Source organism: Mauremys reevesii, linkage group 7 (genome assembly GCF_016161935.1).
Source record: "Mauremys reevesii isolate NIE-2019 linkage group 7, ASM1616193v1, whole genome shotgun sequence".
NCBI classification, from domain to species: Eukaryota; Metazoa; Chordata; order Testudines; family Geoemydidae; genus Mauremys; species Mauremys reevesii.
This window is the reverse complement of record NC_052629.1, coordinates 46,645,650-46,666,189: the sequence shown is the minus strand read 5'-3', so window position 1 is coordinate 46,666,189 and position 20,540 is coordinate 46,645,650. Positions and strand designations below refer to the sequence as shown.

Here is a 20,540-nt window from a genome sequence, read left to right as displayed (position 1 = left end):
GAAAAAAAAAATGGGGTAGGGGAGGGAACAGAGGATACATTTTTTAAATTTAAAACAATGTTTCAATTTCTGAAAAACAAAATGAAACTTTCCCATTGAAACAGAACATTTTAATTTAAAAACCCCACATTTTCCCAGGGGGAAAAAATGGGTTTGAGAAAAATCCCATTTTCCAGCAGGAAATAGTTTGTTTGAGAAGTTTTGCTCAACTCTGATGGGAATGGAGAGCATGTTCTGTAGGATCTATGTGCATTCTTTCATTGCTGGGGACGGCCGTGCAAATGTAAACAAACTGTCTGGCAGCCCACCAGCGGATTACTTTGACTGGCCGCGGGCTGCAGATTGTCTTTCACTGCACTAGAAGTTGCCCTTTCACTCATCACCCAAGAATAGGCAATGGTACCAATGGTGGAGAATGTATAGAAGAGTAACTTTTTTTAAGTCATTAGAAGTAGGACTGTCAGAATGAACAGATGCTACTGACAGAGCTCTCCTGGCCTGTGCTACCACACAAACATGTTCCTGTCAACTACACACAGATGGGAGCTATTTATGTATTGGTGAACTCAGGACAAAAATCAATGAGCCCACTTGAGGACTTGGACAGTTACTTTGTACAGTCAGAAAAGGCATTGTTGGAAACCATGCACATAACTGCGTAGAATAAAGATACATAAGAGAAAGTAAAATATTGATTAATGGAATCAGTAAAGTATAATATGGTGTGGTTTGTAAAGAACAAAATGTAATAGAAATGTTCAAACAAGTATCAGAATAGCAGGTGCCAGAAGTGTGATCAGTAATCACAGTGGCACTGCCCCCAACTCTTCATTAGACAAAACATCTTCTCCTCACTTAATTGCTGCATATGATTTACCATGTGTTGTTGATCCATCAGGAATCACAGATTCAGCATAGCCACGTAAAATCTACTCAACAATTTGCGATTTCTTCCAGTTTGACTTCAGTCACTATTTCCAGAAGAGCAGATCACCATACAGAGCATCTCAAATCATCTGGGTGCTCTCTTTTCAACCCTAGGATTTAAAAAACAAAACAAAACAGATTTTAAAAATGCATTATCATTTTAATATTTGGTTTCATCTTCTTTATGCATGGAAGAAACAAGACGTTAGCCGATTTTTAAAGTTGCACTCATTAAATATCCCATCGCTCATCAGAGAAAGGACTACACATTCCAAAATCATTAAGCTTTCATGTACCTCAGTAAAACTGCAGGCCGTAAATAGCTCCATTTTATAAGATACAAGCTAACCCTGAAAATAACTTGGTTTCAGCAACATTTAATTTAATATCATACCCCATCCTCAGAATGGCCCTCTATGGCTCCTGTAAGAGAGGGTCTGTAGAGAGGCCTCTGTGGGTTTTGAGGGAGCCAGGACTGGGCTGCATATTAATACCTGTAAAAATACTGGGAGACCATCAGCTCACATCAGTCAGCATAGTAGCAGTGAAGTTAATGGGGCTATGCTGATTTACCCCAGCTGAGGATCTGGCCCATCAGACAGCACCAAGAACTTTGTCAGCACTAACTAAATAATAAAAAAAATAACCTCCCATTCCACACTTCTCTGGATGTGCACAGATATCCAGGCAGACCCATAATTTGATGTTTATTGCGATATTTTTTTCTAAATTGATATTTGGTGCCTACTGTCCAAATCCTTCTCTTCTCACTCTCCCTTGGTCTTTGGTTTTATACGTATTTTTCTTATAATCTGAGCCATTTAATGTTCTTTTCAATATTGTCCTAATTTATGAGAACAGAATGTAAATTTTCAAATGATTCCTTGCAAATGCAGGCTACTTCAAGAGGCTTGCATAATGCACTATCTTGAGGTCCAGTAGTTTAAAAACAACCTATCTTTCACTAAAAGCACAAAGCCTAATTTGCATGTAAATCCTGCCAAAGTCCAGTTGGTTTTATGACTTGATTAGAAGTCATAATAATTTTCTGCAACATTTAACAAATATTAACTTGGTTTTTTATAAATAAAAAAGTATTATTATATGTTAAATGGACCTCAGATTTAAAAAAAAAATCAAGCAGGTAACAACCTTAAAATGTTTCCTCTTTAAAGAAAAAAAATATGAAGATTGACAAAACTAATAATCAGATTTTCCATTCTTTACAGATTAAGGTATAGGCACCATAACCTATGCTTACAGCACTAACTCCTGGAGTGTTGTAATTACATGTGGCTCTCAGCTTTCATTAAAAGAAAAAAAAAATTTCTAGCACTAATGGAACATAAGAACGGCCATACTGGGTCAGACCAAAGGTCCATGTAGCCCAGTATCCTGTCTTCCAACACTGGCCAGTACCTGGTGCCCCAGAGGGTATGAACAGAACAGGTAATCATCAAGCGATCCATCCCCCATTCCCAGCTTCTGGCGAACAGAGGCTAGGGACACCATTCCTGCCCATCCTGGCTAATAGCCATTGATGGACCTGTCCTCCATGAATTTATCTAGTTCTTTTTTTGTACCCTGTTATAGTCTTGGCTTCACAACATCCTCTGGCAAACAGTTCCACAGGTTGACTGTGCATTGTGTGAAGAAATACTTCCTTTCATTTGTTTTAAACCTGCTGCCTATTAATTTCATTGGGTGACCCCTTGTTTTTGTGTTATGTGAAGGGGTAAATAACACTTTTTCTCACATCATTCACGATTTTATAGACCTCGGTCATATCTCTTCTTAGTCATCTCTTTTCCAAGCTGTAAAGTCCCAATTTTATTTATCTCTTCTCATATGGAAGCTGTTCCATACCCCTAATCATTTTTAAAAGCAGCAAAGAGGCCTGTGGCACCTTATAGGCTAGCAGACGTATTGGAGCATGAGCTTTCGTGAATGAATACCCACTTCGTCTTGCATCCGACGAAGTGGGTATTCACCCACGAAAGCTCATGCTCCAATACATCTGTTAGTCTATAAGGTGCCACAGGACTCTTTGCTGCTTTTACAGATCCAGACTAACACGGCTACCCCTCTGATACTAATCATTTTTGTTGCCCTTTTCTGTATCTTTTCCAATTCTAGTATATCTTTGAGATGGGGCAACCAGAACTGCATGCAGTATTCAAGATGTGGGCATACCATGGATTTAGATAGAGGCTATATGATATTTTCTGTCTTATTATCTATCCCTTTCCTAATGATTCCCAACATTCTTTTAGGTGAACATTCTGTTAAACGAGAAACCAAAGCAACAATCTCTGCCTGAATCTGCAGGCACAGTAAATCAATAGCTTTGAGAGGGTTCAGCTGTCCCAGGCATCTCAACATGGTTCTGACTCCAAGGTCCTCTGCTCTGAGGAGCCATGCCAGTACCACTCAGAAGAGTCTATGGGTATGTCTACACAGCAATAATAAAAAAACAACCCACTGAGTCTCAGAGCCCAGGTCTGCTGCCTCGGGCTTATGGGGCTCCAGCTGACGGGCTAAAAATAGTAGTGTAGACATTAGGGTTTGGGCTCTGGGACCCACCCCCTCACATTTGGTGAGAAGAGACTACACAGCAGGCCTATCCCACCTACTCAAGCAGATACATTCCAGCTGCTGCTGAAAGTACTGGGGGTAACCCCAGCTGCCACGCCAGCCTCTCTGTGGAAGCAAGAAAGGGGATTCCTGCCACTCATGAAGGGAAGAGGCCTATGCTGTCACTTTTGTGGGAGAGAAAGAAGCCCCATGGCCCTCCCTCATTACTGCTACTTCACGTGGGGAACTACATGTTGCATTATGCCTAGGGCACTAGTTGCCTTAATTTGGCCCTATTAATAGGGAGTTTTTTAAAAAACCTTTTGAGGAAAGGAAATTGTTTATCATGGTTTGCACCGTTAGTGCTCCTGTGTATTTCAGTTCAACATCAGGAAAGTTAAACAAAAACACCAAGATGGGCACTAACAAATGTTATTCACTTCCTTTAATAATACTTAACTGAATTATTTTAAAAACAAATGATTTCTGGGAACACCTGGTGTTTTTTAGATGTACTGATAGTTATCTTTAGTAGTATATTCTAGAGGAAGTTTATTGCCCTGAAAGAACAAAACCTTGATAAGAATAAATCTCCAGAACTCTATTACTGTGTAGGTCTTTCCACAGATTTCAAGGTATACGGAGGGAAACTTCTCTAAACAAATAGCTGAAAAGGATTGTGGTAACTCTATGAAGCAAATAAAGGTCATGTATTCATTGGCAAAATATGATTATCAAGGCTTCTTGCAGCCAGATTTTCAGACCCAATCTCCAAAAGCTGCAGTCCTCTTGTTTGTATTTGCAAAGCACCATTTGTGCATTTAAATTGAGCAAGTGGGTGTCCAGCTGTTTCCTACACACAGACATATGTGGGTTTGGCACATGTAAAATGGGTTCACACACACACACATTGTGGGTGCAATTACCTGCGTTACCAACTCTTGTGATTTTACTGAAACTCAGAGTTTTTGGTGTTTTTCTTAAAGGCCTGATTCCTGGAATCATATGATTTAAAAAAAAATAGCTGGGATTCTTAAAGTAATTTTATAGCCAACAGTTTTCTCCTGGCTGAGAAAAGTATGAAAAGAGAATGGTGGAGGCTCCAAAAAAAAAAAAAAAGTTTTCAGAAAGCAAATAAAAAGAACCCCAAATGTTTTTTCTCCAAAATCCATGAATTTTAAGCCAATTTTCTGATAGTTTCAAGGACAGACTCATGATTTCTCTCAAAACTGGGTGACTGGGCAACAAAATGTTGATAAATGCAAAGTAATGCACATTGGGAAACAATTCCAACTATATATACAAAATGATGGGATCTAAATTAGCTGTTACCACTCAAGAAAGATCTTGGCGTTATTGTGGATAGTCCTCTGAAAACATGTGTTCAATGTTCAGTGGCAGTCAAAAAAAGCTAACAGTGTTAGGAACCATTAGGAAAAGGATAGATAATAAAACAGACAATATCATAATGCTACTATATGAATTCATGGCATGCCGACACCTTGAATACTGCATACAGTTCTGGTCATTCCATCTCAAAAAAGATATTAGAATTGAAAAGAGATAGAGAAGGGCAACACAAATGATTAAGGGTATGGAATAGCTTTTGTATGATTAAAAAGATTAGAAAGACAGGGACTTTTCAGCTTGGAAAAGAGATGACTAAGAAGGAATATGACCGAGGTCTATAAAATCGTGAATGGTGTGAAGAAAAAAAGTGTTATTTACCCCTTCACATAACACAAAAACAAGGGGTCATCCAATGAAATTAATAGGCAGCAGATCTAACACAAACATTAGGGAGTACTTATTCACACAATGCACAGCCAACCTGTGGAACTCATTGCCAGGGGATGCTGTGAAGGACAAGACAATAACAGGGTTCAGAAAAGAACTAGGTAAATTCATGGAAGATGGGTTCATCAATGGCTATTAGCTAAAGCGGTCAGGTATGCAATCCCATGCTCTGGGTGTACCTACCCTCTGATTGTCAGAAGCAGGGAGTAAATGACAGGGAATGGATCACTCGATGATCGCCTGTTCTATTCATTCTCTCTGAAGCACCTGGCACTGGCTACTGTTGGAAGACAGGATACTAAGCTAGATGGACCTTTGGCCTGACCCAGTAGGTCCGTGCTTATTTTTGAGTACTTGGGGTTGGCAGTACCGAGTCAGTTGTCAGTGCTGTTTGAAAAGCTACAGCTGAAACTTTGCCCTGTACTGGCCTTGCTCCTCCAGATGGTACAGACATGGGCAAGACCTTAACCTATTGCTGCGCTAGCCTATCCTGCCCCCTATAGAGGGTCTAGCTTTACATTACAGTCATATTTTACTCTAGATTAGGGACCAGCAACATCAAAATGTTTGGGGTATTGGTGGGGCGGAGGGGAGCTAATGGACACCATGGGAAGTTATTTTTTCATTATCATAGAATAATGCAGAACTATCTAGGCAGCCTCCTGTGATAAGTGGTCACTGATTAGGCAGGCTACTATTTCACTCTCTTTGAAACACCTATGGATAGTCCTTCCCACTTCCCTCCGAACATCTAGGTGTTAGCTATTGCCATTCCAGCACAGGCGTTAATACCAGAGTGCCAGGTGCACAGAGCAAAACCCCTCTAAAGCTACACAGCATGCCACACCTATTTCCTTAGCCTGGAATGCTCATCTCTGAGCTCTTTTCCTGCCCAGGTTTCCATAAGTGTGGGGGAACTAGGGAAGAAGTTCAGCAGGGGCCTTAAGAGTGAGGGTGAAAACCACTGATGAGATGTTACCTGGTGCAACTATAGACAATTATTTTCAGATATGTGTCTGAGTACTTCACAACCCCACTGCACTTTTTAAGGTTTCAGGCAAACTTAGCCTGTTACTCATCAAGCTGTTTTGATGGCACACTACCCACAAGTACCCATCCAGTTGGGTATTTCTATCCTGTCTCATCTTTACTTAGAATGAAGTGTATAATAAATAAGCATGCAACAACAGCATGTCACTCAGCATTTTCACCTGTACAAGGACCTTAGATGTCACAATTGCAAATCTGCTTGTCAGAACTCAGCTGCTACAAGTCTACCTGAATGTACCGAGCTTGTCATTTAATGACGTCTGAGGATGTGAATGGCAAACAATTCAAGTACCGCCCTAACGTCATAGCACAGTGACAGCTGTCCTGTTGGAGGGGCCATAAACCCAAGACAGTCAGCAGCCGTGGTAAACAGCAGGACACCTAAAGTGACCACTGCTTCATCCTCCCACACATATCTTATTCAGCTACACTTCTTTTGATGACATTAAATGCTGCTGCAGCAGCATAAAGAGAAATGTTAGTCTACAAAAGAAATACAAAAATTAATTTACTGCTTAAAGCAACAAAAGAGAATATTAGAACCTGGAACCATGGCATGTGTAATACTTTTATCAAACAACTTTCAAGATGAAAAGCAATATATCCTTTGGTTTGTTAGCATGTTGAGAAATATATAAATGTGAAGAACATGTTCACTGTTTCTAAGAATCTTCATGAGATCAAAAGAGGAGTAAATTAATGCTGCTTTGTTAGATAAGTCTGCTGTTATTTCCTTGCTCATCTGCCATTGCTTTAACTCAGAGTCAACAAAAACAGACATTTTAGGGAAGAGTAACATTCTCATTTAAGCCACTTTACAAAACAAAAGATAAAAACCCCCACCCACAATCACCACTAGTAATCCAGTTTAGAAGAGAAGTTAGAGGTTACAGAGCTGCAAGACACAGATTTAAATATCAACACTCTCCATCTTGGGGACTATTGGAAGTAAAAATATTGATTGTATGGCTTTGGTGAATAGTAAGTGCAAACATGCAAATCAGACTTCAGAGTGAACTACCATGTTTGGCAGCTTTTCTTTTTATATGCACAAAATGGATATACAGTTAACAATTCTGAATGAATGCTAAACGTTCTACTGCTAAACTTCCAGCTAAGTCAACATATGAGTGCTATGTGGAGAATTTCCCCCCTCCAATGATCTTTATAAATCAAAAGTGGATTCTGCTGTTACACCACTGATTTCTCACCAGTGTGAGGTCAGGATTAGGCCTACAATGAGGTTTATTTTCTACATGCAATACAGTTAAATTCTGTAAAGAAAAAAACCCACTGATCTTCAGAAAAATGCAAACAAAGCCTCAGCAGCAGGCCATTATTACTTTGACTAATCAGAGAGAAACCACCTGCAGGAATAGCCCCTTTTCTGTTTACTCCCAGCAGAACCTTCCAAATGATGATTAATCACTGAATAAGGTGAAGAACTGACAACCACATAATGACAAAGAGAAAGCAGAGATGGGGACTGATCAGTGGATGCATGTGGTCCAAGCATGGGTGGGTGGAAGGGCCGAAGAAGATGGATGACCCTGTAAATGCTTGACACTTAAGTATCTTGTATGTAACAGGAGGACTGCTGTAGTAAAGCTACTGCCAAATTCAAGCAAATAATGCTGTATATATCAAACTGACACACTTCCTTGAGTTGTCAAAAAACAAGGTAGAGGGGCGACTTCCTAAGAAATAAGCTAATGAGGCTTTTAATTGGAAAGCTATGCCCAGATAATAACAGAAATAAGAGATACTGTAAATGACAGGCTAATCCATTACAGAGAAAGGCATTGTGAAGGTTTCACTGATTATATCCAGATTATTCTAACTATGTCCCTACTAATTTGAAAAACGATGAATCACAGGGTTCAAATAGGGCTCAGATGAGTCAATTATACTAAGCAGTGATATCAAAAGCTCATATTTTCTACACTAAGGAATCAAGCATGTTATGCCCAACAACAAACAGAAATGAACTATATTACACATTCTCAATTGACCAAGTCATTAGCAACATGGAAGAATGTTTCTCTAATTTTTCAATATTTTCTGGATGTTCTTGCCCCAACGGAATCCCTTCTGGCAGACATTTATTAACATGAAAAACATCTGTAGGAAATGAAGAAGTGTCTTGCAGCATTCTGCTGATATTCTCTCTAATCTAGGGTTACATTAGATGCTTACATTTAATACTGATTGAATAAGAAACTTTGATAGCAATTTGGCACATTCTCTTGAGTGTCTTTAGTACTCAAATCTGCAACACTCTCCAAGACACACTCGAGGGACCAATCCTCCATTCCTTACACACTTAAACCTCTAACTGAAGTCAATTGTAGTTTGGGGTGTGCAAGAAATTCAGGATTAGGCTTTGGGTCCCAATTCAGTATTCCTCCACATCTTGTGTAGTCATTTACACCAATGCAAAATGGGTGTACAATGCTACCGTTCTGGTATTTTGCATCCAGCTTGCATTGGTAGAGGGGGAGATTTTCAAAGGAACACAGGGAGTTAAGCACCCAATTATTTTTAAAAAATCACCTTCATCAATGAGCATGCAAGACACAGGACAATAGTAGATGTGAGCCTAAGTGCTTCTGCAAGTCACTTTTTAGTGAACAAATATAAAAAGGTTGGTGATTTCATTGTTGCAGTAGTTTGCACTCATTCTAAGTAGCAAAATCCCAATTAATTTCAACAGGAGAAGGGTCTTTTTGCCTTTTTTCTAGGAATTTAGTAGGGCTAGCCAAAAAACATGGGAATGGTCTTCCATAAAATATTTCAAAGCTAAATTAAATATTTTCATTCCACTTAAAGTTTTCCCTCAAGTTTTGCAATTATTTGACAACTTTTTTCTTTCAATTTGAATCAAATGGAATTGAAACAAAACATGTCACTTGTTAAGTTTGGATTTCCTTGGTGTGAGTTCCCCACCACCACCACCCTTTTCTCCGTTTCTCACTTGGAATTTCATTTTAAAAAAAAAGAATTTAAAATGTGGAATGTTAATTTTTTCATATAGTTCAAAAAAAGGCAGGTTTTTCTTTTTAAAAACCTTTCATGAAAATTCTTCAACCAGTCTGGAATATATATTATGCCCAGTCTGGTTTCCATTATGTAGATGGGCATTTTGCCGTTGATTTCAACGGCAGAGGTTCAGGGCCATTGTGGTAGCCTGTGCACTGCTAGACTTAAGGATCGGTCATTATCTCTATACTGCATTCCTATTGCCAGTGGTTTACTACCAAACTTGTTTCACACAAGCCACCAACATGCATTAAACACAGGGGGTCCCAAACTGCAGTATATGAACTTAATGTTCCATCAGTTCACTTCACTATTTAAGGTGATGCTACAGGAACAAATAAAAGTTGGGACCCAATCTCTGGGACTCTCCCACCTCACATGGTCCTAGAGTCTGGGCTGCAGCCCAAACCTGGATATCTACATGGCAATTAAACAAGTCCTGCAAGCCCAAGTCAGCTGGCCTGGGCCAGCTGCAGGTGTCTAACCACAACCTGCTGCAGGGTAAACATACCCTTAGGCTATGTCTACACCACAGCTTATGTCGGCATAATAAACCACCCCTCTGGGCGACATAAGTTACACAGATGTACTTGCTGGTGTGGACAGCGTTATGTCGGTTTTATTATGCCCACACGAGAGCTCTCTTCCATCAGCATAGAGCATCTTCACCATGTGTAGACATGCCCTTAGTCTCCACTGACCTGGGCTATCTCTGAACTAGTCATTTACAGATGAAAGGCTCAGTCACCTTACCATTCTCCTGAGCTGTCCCATTCTCCCTCTGGCCTTCCTGCTTGGTTAGTTTCTTTTTAACTTATTTAGGATTTTCAGATCAGAATATTATTATGTCACAGGAATTTACACTTGTTCCTCTCCAGGCTCCTCCAAGCTGGTCCCCACTCAAGCACGTCTCTTCTCCATCTCACTGTCCATGCCACCCTTTCACTCACATACCTGCCTCCCTCCTTCCAATCACCTTAGTTACAATCATAATATTTTTCAACATATTAAATTATATATGCTACAGCTGGATGCAGAGCTTGGCAAATCCATTTGCCAATAGCAAGTAGGAAACTTTATCTGGTGAATGAGGAGCTTCCCAGCAGTGCCTGCCAAATTTAAGCTTTCATTTTAAAGCATGAAAAAGCTTTCCATAAAGGAACCTGGTGCAGTGTTGTTTTTCTGAGTCTGCCGACACCAAGCCCAAAATAACAAACACAAATCATGGCCCACATGCTGCCTGAACAGCTGAGCTGGGGAGTTCCTCTGGAGCCAGAGGGAAGGAATCTTCCCCTAAAAGCCACTCCACACTAGAGGAGTTGCTTCACAGGCATTTTTTAAAAGCCCACTAAGTGCCTATCTGCATCTGTGTGCACCTGAATGCTTTTGTTTATCTGAAAAATAAGTACCTAACTCAGTCTTGGAAAAATGGAATTTAGGCTTCTAAGTCACTTCAGCATGTTTGAAAATTTGACCCATCTGTGAGGGGGTGCACGCCCCATGCTAGCCCTGCAAAAGCTGCATTGGGACAAGTGGGACCAATCAGCCAATTAGGCTGCGGGGGGTAGTGTGCAGTCACTCCCTGGGAGAAGGGAGTTGAAAGGCTGGCAAACCCAAAGGAATGGGGAGTTCCAGGAGATTTAAAAAAAGAGGCTCAAGGAAAGGCAGCAAGGTGCAGGAGGGAACCACATCTTGACTACTGTTTAGAGGCTCCCTGAACCAGAATCCAGCATAAAGGGAGGGCCCAGGTTCCCCTGCCAGACACTGAGGGAGTGGCACCTGGATGAATGGGAATGGGAGGACTGTCTGAGACTGCTGGTGAGCAGGGACTTTGGTACACATCCCCAGAAGGAAAACCACACAGTAACCTGTCTGAGGGCCAAGTCACAAAAGGGGCATTGAGGTTTCTGGCATGAGAGAGAAGCTGCAGATCAAGAGAAAGAGACAGAGACAGAGGTGGTGTGCAACCACAAGCAAGGCATTGACCACACAGAGCTAATTCCCAGAATGGCCAGGAGGTACCATCCTGCTGTGAGTAGAGCCCCATCACATCATCTTATTTGTCAAGCAATGGGACTCTTACTGCTTCCCTTGGGAGACAGTTACACAGCCTTGAAGCGCTCCCCATCAGAAAGTTTGTGTGATTTTAAATTTCAATTGTTATTTTTTGGTAATTTCATCCCATTGCTCCTGCCATAGCTTGTACCAGGCTCCTCAAGATGGCTATCCATTATATTATAATTCATGTATCCATACATCTATCATTAGATTTTGCATAATGTTTACATTTGTCCCCTAATTAATAGTTCAGATCACTCGTAACAGTAGACACTAAATTCTGGTCTAAATCTACTGACTATGAACCATTCTCTGGCATATGTGCTATACAGATTTACTGAAGCCAATGCTAAGTTCTATACTAAGTTTTCCTACTCTCCTACCCCTTTGCTCTCCTTACCCTCTCCAAATGCTCTGATGGTCTTCTCTGACTAGTCACTGCCCTTCCAACAAGAATCAAACTCTTCCAATATGTCTTTATTCAATTTGGGCCCAGTGTTCTATACCTAACCTTGATACTGTCACATGTACAGTACCTCATGGTACCCTCAGTTACTGCTTGCTTAAAGACTCAGATTAAATCCACGGTCATCTTTTCCTGCTGAAAAGAAGTCTAATTTTCAGGATGTCACTGGGTCCAACAGTTCTCTCTCTGTCCACACAATGGTAATCACTACAGATTTGCTATTTGGATCCATATTGAGGATGTTCCTCTGGAACATAGATGTTGTTTCATACATAGATGTTTGAATAAGCCTCTGATACTCTTCTGTACTGACATTTGATAAATCCTCTAGTATTCTAATATTATCTTTTATGTGTGTGTCTTTTACCCTTTAAAGTTTCCACTTACAACTATGCTGACTTTGTTTCCTTGTTGCTCCTCTCTATTTTTCCTAGGACTTCAGGCTTTTAAATTAAAAAAAAAAGAGAGAGAGACAGAGAGATAGTGTGGCTCTTTCAATAGGCTCACCAGGAAACAATCCATACTATGTGCCAGAGCTAGAGATGTGTGAACTAAATTTCAATGAAATAAGAAGTTACCTAACTTTTTCCTCAAATTCCCAGTCTTTTTGGAAGTTTGATGACATAAGCTATTTTCATAGAATCATAGAATTCAAGATCAGAAGGGACCATTATGATCATCTAGTCTGACCTCCTGCAAGATGCAGGCCACATAAGCCGATCCACCCACTCCTTAAGCAAGCAACCCCTGCCCCATGCTTCGGAGGAAGGCGAAAAACCTCCAGGGCCACTGCCAATCTACCCTGGAGGAAAATTCCTTCCCGACCCCAAATATGGTGGTCAGCTGAACCCCGAGCATGCGGGCAAGACTCTCCAGCCATACCCTCTGGAAAAAGGCTAACAATATCCTATCATTGACCCATTGTACTAATTACCAGTGTGGCACTTAATTGACCTATTGACTAAGCCCGTTATCCTATCATACTATCTCCTCCATAAACTTATCTAGCTTAATCTTAAAGTCATGGAGGTCCATGATTTTATTGGCTTACTTTAATTTTTGTGGCTTTGTATGCATTTTGGCTCTAACCAGGATCAAACACTAACTGTTATGAATACTTGTAAAGATGTTTTAGTGGCCTTTGAAATACACAAAATAAGATATCTAGTTTTAAAATGATCAGAAATAGAGAAGCAAGAGATGTATGAGGGTGAAGGGGACACAGGGGATCTCTTACTATGTTGTCATTTCCTTGTTTTCTTTAACACCTCTTTTCAGAACTCTTATGAAAACAAATATCCCAATGAGTAGCACAGATCTGGAAAAGCACAGGCATTGCATTTTCCCCTCTAAACATTTAAAACATCTTGAGCTATTCTTTTGTAACAATGAATTGAAGATTGATGTCTTTTAGGATAATGCTTCAAGGAACTACATTTACAAAAAATACCAGCTCCTTTTCAGTTACTTCTCTGCATGTGCTAGGATATTGCTGAAAATCAGCAACCTTAGAGTGTTAATGTTCAACCAGGTACAGTAAAAGGTGCAAAGCCCTGAGTGATAGATCAGCTTGACAGTTCCAGCACTCCAACCTATTTAGCCAGGCATGTACTTTCCTTGTAAGTTGCCTTGTCTAATTAGCTGCTGAGGTGTTCCATCTTCATCCCCAGAGGCCTCACTGCTGATGGAAAGTAGAAGAAATTGCTGCTATGGACCATGACAGAGCAGTGCTTGATTGTGCTACAAGATGTCCTGTGGATGGAGTCCAGACAGTTTTGACTAATCATCAACTTTGCAGCTCTTAACATCAGTTCTTTTCTTTCAGTAGTGGTAAGACAGAGACTTGGGAAAGATCTGAAATTCCACATAGAAGATAATGGATTGCTTTATTTGTTTTAAAAAGGGCTGATTACAGCAGGCACCACCACCAGAGCAACTGTAAGACTGAGAAAAGCATGTGAAGATGGGATTTAACATCAAAGATATTTTTAATTTATATAGGATCAGAACACATTTTTTGGAAACACCATACACCTTTGCAAATGAAGTTTATAGCAGTCAGCAAAGCCCATCCCTCCATGTGCAGCTTAGATTTATAGTTGGTTTCATATACAAGAGGACCATTCAGTGGAAAAAGTTTGAGGTGGGACGTGGGGAGAGGAAATATAACAGATTGCAGAATAAGCCTGAAGTAAGGTACAACTGATCAGGGCACACAAGTTAATGAGGACAGACACAGGGATGGACTTTAAGTGTCAAGTCACAAATTTATTAAGATTTAACTTTGCGGAGGAGCACTATTTACCCATCTCCCCATACCAGGCATTTAGGTAGATCCAGTACATAGTTTACAAGGCCTCATATAGCCCATAACTCAGTGTAGACTCTCCACTGCCTATCCCACGCCTTCAGGTTGCTTTGCTGAATCCTCTCACCTTTCTCCCACGAAAGGGACAGAAGATACTAAAGGTGGATTCTGGTCTGCAAAGACTTCATTCTCCCTTTTTCCAGGCCTGGGGTTCACCAGCAAAACTCACATCTCATTTTCTGGTTGCTGGCCTTTTGGCCTTGTACCCACTGGACACTGGAGGTGCCAGCAATTAGCTTGGTTATAGGTACAGCTAAAAATGGGGGCAAAGGCCTAAACTCCATCCTAGGATTTAAATATATGATTGTGAGAAGCAAAAGCCAATCAGCTCACATCTCGCCACCAGGCAGTGAAGAACCTGGGGGAAAGATGGGCCTACTCCTCTGCACTTCCCTGGTGGATCCAATGAAGTTCCCGTCCATTAAATTGGTGGTGGCAATATACTAAAAATATTTTCAATATACTGTCCTCACTGTAAACAATTTGAATATTCAAGCAGTTCTCGAAATAGAGTCAAAGTTTAATTCTCAGAAGAAGTGAGCAATCTCTTAGAGTTCTACTGTAGCATTGTCTCTTATTTTCTTTGTGTTAACCATCAGTACTTTCATATCTAGCCAGTTGTTTCTTACTTAAAATATCCCTACATTCAAATGAGAAATTCCTAAAGTTTGCATGTGAACAAGACCTTAAAATAGTTTAGGACACTGTAACACTTATAGGATATGCCAATTTAACACTTCAAAGAAACAGCCCCATCCTCCTATCACTGACAATGTTATTCATTATTGCCCTGTCTCTAACCTTCCTTTTGGGGAAATGTTACTGAGAAGGTCATGACAAATCAACTTTGACATTACCTTAAGGTCCTCACATTTCCTAAGCTCCTTTCAGTTTGTTTTTAGGCCCACCAATGATACAGGAAGCGCATTGGTTTCACTAATTGATTATATGTTCTTAGTGATGGGGAGTGATCAAGGGCCTGCCCCTGACCTCACTTGTACTGGTTTTGCATGTCAATGGAATTGATATCAGTAGAATTGGTCCTGATTTACACCAAAGTGAGTTTAGAATAAAGTTTCAAATGTCTATGCTGAAGCTTGTGGACCAACTAACTTTGATACCACAGACCACAAGGACCATTAGCACAGCTTCTATAGGGGTGTCTCTTGATTGGCTCCATTTTTACCCTACAGGGAATGCCAACGACAGTGGTGGATAATTCTGCATCTACCCACAGGGCTGTCTTGAGAGACTTAGCATATCTCAAGGTTCTTGTGTGTCACCATTCTTGTTCAGGGTATACAATTAGAAGAGAGCACAAGGGGAATTAACAAGGTAATTTGAACTGAAGTACCATTGATATAGTAGTATTTAACTTTACATTCCTTTTCATCACTTCTAGACAGTACAATCTCAAGGCTCTCTCATGTCTGGGTTTTTGTTGAGAAGCTGATTAAGGCTTGACCTAGATATGCTAGATGTAATTACACACAAAATTATGTTAAGATTATTAAGGCTTCAAAATCAAGCACGCAGAAGTTAGGAAATGCCAGAATTAGAGTTGCCTGGACAACCTTAATTTGGCTGTCTTGTATGTAAGCATTATGATATATAATTTAATTACATGATCATACTATTTTTTTCCACAGGACCCCTTATTTGTTCAGTGCAGAGTGGACAGTGCCCAATTAATCAGCAGCTACTCAATATTTTGTTTTAACCCCATTGTTCAATATGTGGTCCCATGCCTTATTAACTGTGCACTATTCAAACCCTGCTCTGAAAACAATTAATTTCCTCATGGGCTTTTTTATAATGCTCATCAATATAGCATCTGAGTGCTTTTCAAACATTAATTAATTAATTAATCTTCACAACACCCCTGTGAGGTGAGGTGAGGCGGTGGAAATATCCTTATTTTACAGATGGGGAGCTGAGACCCAGAAGGATGAAGGTCAAAAGTATCCACTAGTTTTGGGTAACTGATCTGAGGTGACTAGGACCTGATTTTTCAGAATATTTAGCTTATGTACTGCTTGGTATGTTCAAAGCACAGCTCCCATTTCCTTTAGCTGGCACTGGGAGTGCTTACCACTTCTGCAAATCAAGCTCCAGCATCTCAAGTTGGGTACCCAGAAATTGTGTGTTCCTCAACTAGTGGCCCCCTGTGAAAGGTGTGGTTTAAGTGTCTTACACAGAATCATGTAGGAACTCTGTGGCATGGGCAGGGATAGAATCCAGTTCTCTATGGCAAAATACTACCGCCTTAACAATGAGACCCTCCTTTCTCTCCTGAAATCCTCTGCCTCATTCACTACACACCTTCCAGCTTTTGCAACAAAAGACACAAGGGTCCTAGAGACAACAGTGTTCTTCATGACACAACCCTGATTCATACTCAGAGCAGGAACATCCTATGCCCCGAATGAGGAAGGGGTCCAATGGAAAAAATAGGGGGCTGAATAAGGTTGCACAGGTGACCTTAATTCTGGTATTTCCTAACTTCTGAGTGCTTGACTTTGCAACCTTAATGTTATGCTAATGTAGTTTTTGTGTGTCCTTTCCGAGGTATTTTAAAAAGCAAACTGAAAAAACAGAAATTGCATCATATGGCATCATTTTGACACTCACGTGGTTCATAAGCCTTTAGAGCCATGATACAGACCTGTCAAGGTTCCCTCCCTACTCTGAACTCTGGGGTACAGATGTGGGGATCCTCATGAAAGACCCCCTAAGCTTATTTCTACCAGCTTAGGTTAAAAACTTCCCCAAGGCACAAATCCTTTCCTTGTCCTTGGACAGTATTGCTGCCACCACAAAGTGAGTTAGACAAAGATTCAGGAGAAGGACCACTTGGAGTTCCTATTTCCCCAAAATATCCCCCCAAGCCCTTTCACCCCCTTTCCTGGGGAGGCTTAAGAATAATATACCAACCAATAGGTTAACCAAGTGAGCACAGACCAGACCCTTGGGTTTTTAGGACACTAAAAACCAATCAGGTTCAAAAGAAGAACTTTATTATAAAGAAAAAAGTAAAAGAAGCACCTCTGTAAAATCAGGATGGAAGGTAATTTTACAGGGTAATAAGATTTAAAACACTGAGGATTCCCCTCAAGGCTCAACTTCAAAGTTACAAAAAGCAAGAATACACCTCCCTATTAGCACAGGGAAAATTCACAAGCTAAAACAAAAGATAATCTAACGCATTATCCGAGTGAAAAAGGTTTTCCTAATATCCAACCTAAACCTCCCCCACTGCAACTTGAGACCATTGCTCCTTGTTCTGTCATCTGCTACCACTGAGAACAGTCTAGATCCATCCTCTTTGGAACCCCCTTTCAGGTAGTTGAAAGCAACTATCAAATCCCCCCTCATTCTTCTCTTCTGCAGACTAAACAATCCCCGTTCTCTCAGCCTCTCCTCATAAGTCATGTGCTCCAGCCCCCTAATCATTTTTGTTGCCCTCCGCTGGACTCTTTCCAATTTTTCCACATCTTTCTTGTAGTGTGGGGCCCAAAACTGGACACAGTACTCCAGATGAGGCTTCGCCAATGCCGAATAGAGGCAGTGTGCGGCTTCCCATTTATTTAGTGATTTTGTTTTTTTGCTTGTTTGTTTTACAGATGGCATATGAAGCCTATCGTCTGTGCTGGCTACTAATTCATTTCTGAGTGCAATTCAAGGTGCTTGTTTTCTTTCTATGGTTTGAGTCCAGGTTACCTTAAAGACCACTTCTCTCTTGGTGTTGTATCCCAATAGCCAAGATCAACTGAGGCATTCAAACTACTATCAACCCCCAGATATAATGATCTGCAGGCTGGATGTAGTGCATTCCCAGTAAGGATCCCTCATCTCGAGAACTCGTTTGATCTATATGACAAAGCTTAAATGCACTGACTTTCAGGGAACATTGAAAATCCCATCTATTTATACAGGCATTTCCTCAAATACGTGATTTAAGAGAGTACTTGAGTTTTTTGTTAGTTGGAGGTTTGTGTTTGGGGTGGGCGGAGGGGAGGTTTGCTTGATTTTTATTCGTTTTTCCCAGTTGAGTTCTTTAAATTGATCAAGTAAAAATGGTTGTGTAATTTAATACACATGTTCTCTGAGAGCATTGGAACAGCTATTTTTAACTGAATCGCTCACTTTTTATTTCTAGCATTACATTAGACATATTTTAATTTCAGCAAACTGTTTCAAGAGGTGAAATGCTGACACAGTCTACTGGCAAAACCATTAGCTGTCAAAATAAAACAGACTTCACAGTCCCTGAACAACAAGATCCACCACATACAACAGAAGTAAGACCCCTCAGTACATTTCTACTTTTCAGTAGTTAGTGGACTATTTCTGTATTAAATGTAATAGGGTTTTTAAAGGCTGCCAGATATTTTTTGGCTCTGCAGATAAGGTCCTTTTTTGCATTCCTGTTTATATAGGGAAATCATTGAGGAACATGACTGAACCGCAGCCCTACACTAGTAATGACTAGGGAGTCATCATTTTAAAAAACAATGTCACAAAAGCTATTTCAATGCTGTCACTCTTAAGAATAATTAGTTTCCATCAAAGCAACAGATTATCTGTTCATGTTGTCCACTGGGTCATTACAATGAGCAACCAATACAGATAAATGGTATCTAATCTTTTCTGCTCTTCTATTGGACTGATTGATGATTATAACATCCCTAATATTATAAGGCAGAAAAATTATGCTGACATTTAGAAGCAAAAGCACAGAAAGATAAAACTAAGTACAAAGCGCGCCTAACACCATAAAAAAAATTCTGAAGACAAATAGAACTGAAAACTGAATGGCAATTAGGCCAAAGGAGAATTATAGAAGGGAAAGGCTATACCTTGTCGGTGGCAGGCAGCTCAATTAATTATATAGCAAGAAGGGAAATCCAGCATTTCTGTGAGATGTCATTAAAAGGCATATTGACTTAACCTTCTTTACATGTTATGCTTTAAAAGAAGACAAAAGGATTTCCCTAATATTGATTATTCCTTTGGCTGAGTTTAAGACATAAGGGATAACATAATGAGAGATGGCTGTGTAGCAAATGAGACTGAGAAAGAAGAAACTGCAGTTACTGACACTCTTATTTACTAGCTTCGATATATTATTGCCTTTTTCCAGTTAGCATTGCTCATCATATTGCTTGTCAGATATCATAAGCACAGAACATGCTCTAAACTAGAAATTGAATGAATGATTGGCTTGCTTCTACTGTACATGTGATCTCCATGCACAGCTAACCACCATTAACTACCTACCTGAACCTGCAAGATTCCTGTGCCTTTGAAGTCTGTAGGAGCTGAAGGTGCTCAGGACCTTGCAGGATCAAACCCTCAAGGAGCCACCACTTTTCACATTCCTTTTAGGGCACTGAAATAATTAATTCTGTACTCATCTGTCTATATAGCCTTTTCACTCTAATAGTTCTGCTTTTGTAGCAGCCTTGACCACAAATCTGCCCTCTAATCAGAGCACTGGGTTAACAGGCAAGCTTTGGAACTGCTCCATAGCCACTCCAACTTCTGGCCAATGCAGCCCTAAATTAGGCCTTAAATTCATTAGGGCCCCTAATGAATCCCCTCCAGAGATCAAAAGGATGGCAGTATCTGCCTAACAGTGGATCCTCTGGCTCTATTCCAGCCTGATCCCGGCCCCTGCAGGCTGAAATATGAGGACCCACTATGAAACTGAACTGCAATGCACCCTTTGCATTGTTCCAAATCCTGATATCCCCCACTATGTGCAATAAAACCACACCAGTTCCTCTCCCAGGGGACCCTCCAAAACCACAGAGGCAGCTTGAGGACAAAACCCTTCTCACCCTTACTCACACAAACCATCCCATTTACATTAACAAGATTACTTGTGTGAATAAGGGGAAACTAGACAATTCCTTTCTTTAAAAAAACCTGTTAGTACAAGATTAAGGTTGTACAGTTAAGCACTCAGAAACCAGAAAATACCAATATTGAGGTTGCATGTACCCCCTTATGCTTATGAATTACAATAGTCTTTAATTATACAATCAAATACTATTTCTCCAACAGTGCAATAGGGCATTAACATTTTTAACTACAAGAATTTTCTAGTACTATCAATATGCAAAAAGCAAATGTAGAAAACTAAATTCATAGAGTTTCCTCAAATACTGTGCTTCTATATTCTATTTATCCTCAACTATTACATTTTTCCTTCAGGTTATCAGATGTTCATAATTTCCAGTTCCAAGGTACTGTGTA

At 40.2% G+C, this 20,540-nt stretch overlaps 1 long non-coding RNA gene across 7 annotated transcripts in view; it reads right to left on the bottom strand.

The window, feature by feature from the left end:
* The window catches only part of LOC120369375, a 102,945-nt gene that overhangs the window by 29,153 nt on the left and 53,252 nt on the right, over positions 1 to 20,540 (bottom strand). For all 7 annotated transcript variants that reach the window (XR_005583121.1, XR_005583118.1, XR_005583122.1 and 4 more), the window contains one exon: positions 878 to 1,037. This is a non-coding gene — a long non-coding RNA (uncharacterized LOC120369375). The remainder of the gene's footprint in view (positions 1 to 877; positions 1,038 to 20,540) is intronic.